The following is a 5,468-nucleotide window of genomic DNA, read 5'->3' on the forward strand; positions in this document are numbered from 1 at the left end:
TTATTGTGACGGTGTCAACATTGTCCAAAGAGATCAACAAATGCAGTGCAGTCCTTATCAAAATCTCAAGGACATTTTGTACTGAAATAGAAAAAAACCCATCCAAAAATTCTTATGGAATCTCAAGTAAGTTCAGATACCCAAAACAATCTTGAAAGGAGTTACTAAGTTGGAGGACTCATTCTTTCCTGATTGAAAACTTACTACAAATCTACAATATCGAAACAACATTGTCATGGCATAAAGACAGACATGTTGACCAATGGAAACAGAATTGAGAGCCCAGAAATTAACCCTCACCCATATGACCAAATGATGTTTGACAAGGGCGCGAAGATTATTCAATGGGGAAAAGACAGTCTTTTCAACAACTTGTGCTGGAAAAAGTGTATATCTACATGCAAAAGAATCAACTTGGACCCTTATCTAACACCATATACAAAGCTTAATTCCCAGTGGATCAAAGACCTAAATGTAAGACTATAATAGCCTTAGAAGAAAACATAAGACAAAACTTGACAAAATAGGATTTGGCAATGATTTCATGGATATGACACCCAAGGAGCAGGCAATAAAATAAGAAGATACACATGCTGGACTTCATGAATATTAAAAAGTTTTGTGCCTCAAAAGACATTATCAACAGAGTAAAAGCACAACCCACAGGATGGGAGACCATATTTGCAAACCATGTATCTGACAAGGGCTTACTATCCAGAATAAATAGGGAACTCCTAAACTCAACAATAAAAAACAAACAACCCAAATGAGAAATGAACAAAGTACTTGAATAGACATTTCCTCAAAGAAGATCTGCAAGTGACCGATAAGCATATGAAAAGATGCCCAACATCAGTAATCATTAGGGAAATGCAAAGCAGAAACACAGTGAGAGACCACCTCACATTCATTAGGATGACATCTATCAAAAAAAGAAGAAAAAGAGTAGAACCAGTGTTGGCCAAGATGTGGAGAAGTTGGAACCCTTGTGCACTGTGGTAGGAATATAAAATATATAGTTGCTGTAAAAGTCAGTATAACAATTCCTAAAAAAAATTAAAAATATAATTATATAGGATCCAGCAATTCCACTTGTGGGCATATACCCCCGCCCAAAACAGTTGAAAGCATGTTCTCAAAGACATATTTCAGCACCCATGTTCATAGCATCATTATTCACAACAGCTAAAACATGGAAGCCACCCAAGTATTGTAACCGAGGAAGGGCTCGCTGCCCAATGCACCCCTTAAGCCAAACATGGGATACCCCCTCTTGTAGAAGGGAAAAAGCTTTATTACGTGGTTGGCCAGCAAGGAGGCAGGAGACAAAGGTTAAATCTTTCTCCCCAATGGGCTGTTGAAAAGGGCTTTTTAAGGGCAAAGCAGCAGGTGCAGGAAGGTTGGGGGCAGTCCTAGGCATTTTGTGCAAGCGCAGAAAATGTTCATGTTCTGTCATACATCCCCCGTTCAAAAGGCGGTGTCCTTAACATCATCGACAGGGGAGTTCTTGGCCCCCCAGGTCATCCTCCAGTCACTTGTGCACTCGTGGTTTGAGTCTTGCCAGCCATCTTGTGGTCTCATTGGCTCAAACCAGTTGAAACTCGCTCAAGGAGCAAAAACGGAGTTTCTGAAAAACAACTCACGGCCCAAGATTAGATCCTTAGTAAACATCATATGAGACGTGGCTTAAGAAAGGAGTCTCCAGGGGACAGTTGATAAAAATCGGGCTGGGGCCCCATTTTATTTTGGGCTTGCTTTTGGGCCCGGTTATGGTTTCTGTCCAGGGTTGTATGGATAAGCAAAATGTGGAATATATGTACAATGGCATATTATTCATCCTTAAAAAAGGAAGGAAATTCTAAGATATGGCACACCGTGGATGAACCTTCATGATATTACTCTAAATGAAATAAGCCAGTCACAAAAATACAACCTTGTGTGATTTCCCTTCTATGAGGTTCCTGAAATCGCTAGATTCAGAGAGACAGAAAGTAGAATGGTGTTTGCCAGGGGCTGGGAGGAGGAGGAATGGGGGGTTATTCATGAATGGGTATAGAGTTTCAGTTTTGCAAGATGAGAAGAGTTCTGAAGATGGATTGTGGTGATGATTGCACAGCAATATTAATGTCTTCAATACACTTAAAGCGTACTTAATGTATCTATGGGGCCTGATGACTTGTCCTGGCCGAGCACATGCTTGTGCTGTTGCACATCTTACCCCTCACTGTACAGTTGGCAAACTGGCCCAGGAAGAGGCAGGTACTGGCCCAGACCACAGGAGGTGGTCAGGGTCCCGAAGACTAGAGAGAGCTCCAGCTTCCTTGGCCAAGGCTCCACCCCTTCCCTCAGGTTTCCTTTGGCAATGAGAGGCATTAAGATCCTAGGGGATTGCTGCCCACCCCTCTCCATATGGGGTCATTTTCCCCTCATCATCGCATGTGCACAGGCACACCCACTCTCACTGACGTCTCATGTGGGGACCATGGAGGTGCAAGTCAAGAAAGAGCCGACACCGGGGAAGTGACAAGAGGCAGGAGGGAGAGAGGTTGCAGGCAGCTCTCCCACGGGGCAGTAACATCCGTTCTCCTAGATACGTGTCCCGGGGCGCAGAGATGGGCAGAGGAATGTGTAAGGTTCCTAGGTTTCTACCTGTTCCAGACCCATCCCTGGCCCAGCCTGGGGAGCACAGGACTGGGGTCCTGCAGTCCACCTCTGTGGGCACCCAGAACTGTGATGAGCCCATCCTCCCCTAGTGTAGGCATTGGGAAGAGGAGAGAAGACCTCAGTGATGGTCCTCCTGTATAAAGTGGAGTGCATCCAGTGGGTGACTCCAAGTGTTCCATGCACTCACAACATGTCTGTTGGACTGGGTTCTCTGTCGATGACCTACTGTGCTCTGAAACCCTGAGTAAACGCTTTCCAGCCCCTGGAGATCCTTTAGAACTGAGGCGGCTTGGGGGTTTGGAAACATGAGAACTGTGGATAAGGAAGAAGATGCCAGAGCACTGGACACCAAGTCCAGAGTCCAGGGAGAAGAGTAATTCTTGTGGGAACCTCAAGGTCCTCATCTGGAGGTAGGGGGAATCATTGTCCTGGTTGAGGTTAGGATGCCTCAGGAGTGAAGAGGACACCTGGTGGGGGACAGCAAGAGTGGGGGAAAGTAGGCTCCCGAGATTGCTCCCACTCCCTCGAAGCCAACAGGTCCTGCTCCTTTAAGCCTGGGACCCTGGAGAGCCTCTGCTTTGAGGACACCTGGAGAAAGTTTCCTTTCTGTTTGATGGAGTTCCTCCCTGGGTTGCAGTGGTAGTGCTGGACATCAGGGGGTGGGCAGCCTCTTGTGTCAGTGGTGGCCAGTGAGTTTTTTGATTTTTTTCTTTTCCGGTTGTATTGAGATATACTTGATATACAGCACTGTGCAAGTTAACACTGCTGTGTGGTATATTTGAAAGTTGCTAAGAGAGTAGATGCTAAAATTTCTCATCCCCAGGAGAAAATGTTTTATTTCTGTTTGGTGATTGATGTGAACTAAACTTATTTTGGTAACCATTACATAATATATATACATCAAGTCCTTCTGCTGTAAACCTGGAATTTACACAGTGTCCACTGAACTTTGCTAGAGCTCCTGGAGCAGTGATGAGTCAAACAGAAGTATTTCTGGCTGTTCCCCTGCCTCAGAAACAACTTGTACCTCCTATTACTAGTGTTCATCTCCACAATCAAAGTTGGTCATAAGCAGGGGGAGGGGTGCAAGAGCTTCCCATGTACTCATTCAGCAGCTGTGCACTGAGCACTCACCCTGTGCCAGGTGCCCTGGTGGGCCGAAGTGCAGGATGAAAATGACCAAGTGGTCCCTGCCCGCCAGGAGCTCACAATCTAGAGGGGAAAGGGACAAAAGCAAAGACATGAGAAAGAAAAGAGCAAGTGCTGTAGAGAAACACAGCAGGGGGTTGTGAGGGAGGGCTGGGGGTCACTGGTAGGAGGGTCTGAAAGGCCTCACTGGGGTGACATTTGCTGGGACCAGAATGACAGGGGGGAGCCAGCCCTGCACGAGCCTGGTAGCAGTGTGTCAGGGAGAAGGTGCGACTGATGCAGAGTCTTGCAGGCAGGAGTGAGTTTGGCCAGAAGAGGTTAGAAAGGTGGCCAGTGTGGCTGGAGGGACCCTGGGAGGAGAGAACAGGAGCTGGGGTGGAAGGTAGGGCCAGGGCCTGGTGGGCTGTGTCAGTTACCTTTCCCTCTCTGACTTCATTGCCCCAACCTTGCATTTCAAAACTACAAATGTTGAGTATCTCACAATTTGTGTGGATCAGCAATCAGGCACGTTTTAGCTGGGTGCCTCTGCCTCAATGAGTTTAACAGGTTCGGGCTGTGGCCTCAACTGAGGCTCGACGGGGGGAGGACTGGCCCCCAAGTTCACTCTCAGCCCTCAGGGTTCAGTTTGGACTGAGAGCCTGAGTTCCCTTCTGTCTGTTGGCCTGGGCACTTCCTTGCTTCTCTCCTCGATGGGCCTCCACATTGGGCAGCCCCAAAACACCAGTATTTGATTCCTCAGTTCCAGGGATTCAACAGAGTGAGAGAGAGACACGGAGTAAGAGGAAGTGAGAGACTTTTTTAGTTAAAATCTAGACAAGACATCTTGTCACCTTGGCTGTTATTATGTTCAGAAGCCAGGGACTAACCACTTAGTGGTTCCACGGGGAGGTGTATAACATGGGTGGGGCTTACTGGGTACCACTCTGGAGGCTGTGCACCTCATAGGCCAAGATGAGGCACTTGGGTCTGATTCTACGTAAAGCAGCAAACAATTGAATGGTTTTATGCCACAGTATGGCAATATCTGAATTTCCATTAGTTTCAACCCCCTCATGATGTTGACCTGAAAATGAGGCCAAGTTGGATGTGACTGTCCCAATATCACATTCCTGGAACCCAGGCCTGTTTTGAGTGGTGGTCTGTGCTGCGTGTCACCCCTCATTATTATTCTTCCATCTCTAAGTTTGCGCCTTAGGTACATGTGACACCAGCCCACAGGGGTAATAGATATTATCTCATATACACTGGGTGACATCCCTAGGAAGTAGATTCTAGCCTGATCCCCATGGTACAGGTTTGGAGACTGGGGAGGACCTGAGAGGCACAGTGACTTTCCCAGGATGCAGAACTGGTAAGAAAAAGGAGGTCTGCATTCATTTCTGTCTCCTCAAAGCTAGGACCCTAGTGAGGTTTCCAGGGAGCTGTGGCTAGGGCTGTGTGGGCTCCTTGTGTACAGTTCAGGAGATGACATGGGGGAGGAGGGTGAGCAGCCCGGGGGCAGGGAGAAGCTCTGGGCAAGTCTGATTGAGGGAAGGGGCCCAGGTAATGGAATCTTGAAAAATGGCCTCACTTCTTTGGTCATAGACCTCAACAGATCTTAGAACTCTGGTAACCAGGCACCCATAGACCCCCATCCAGCTCACTTGACTGGCGAC

This window comes from Diceros bicornis, chromosome 16 (genome assembly GCF_020826845.1).
Source record: "Diceros bicornis minor isolate mBicDic1 chromosome 16, mDicBic1.mat.cur, whole genome shotgun sequence".
NCBI lineage: Eukaryota > Metazoa > Chordata > Mammalia > Perissodactyla > Rhinocerotidae > Diceros > Diceros bicornis.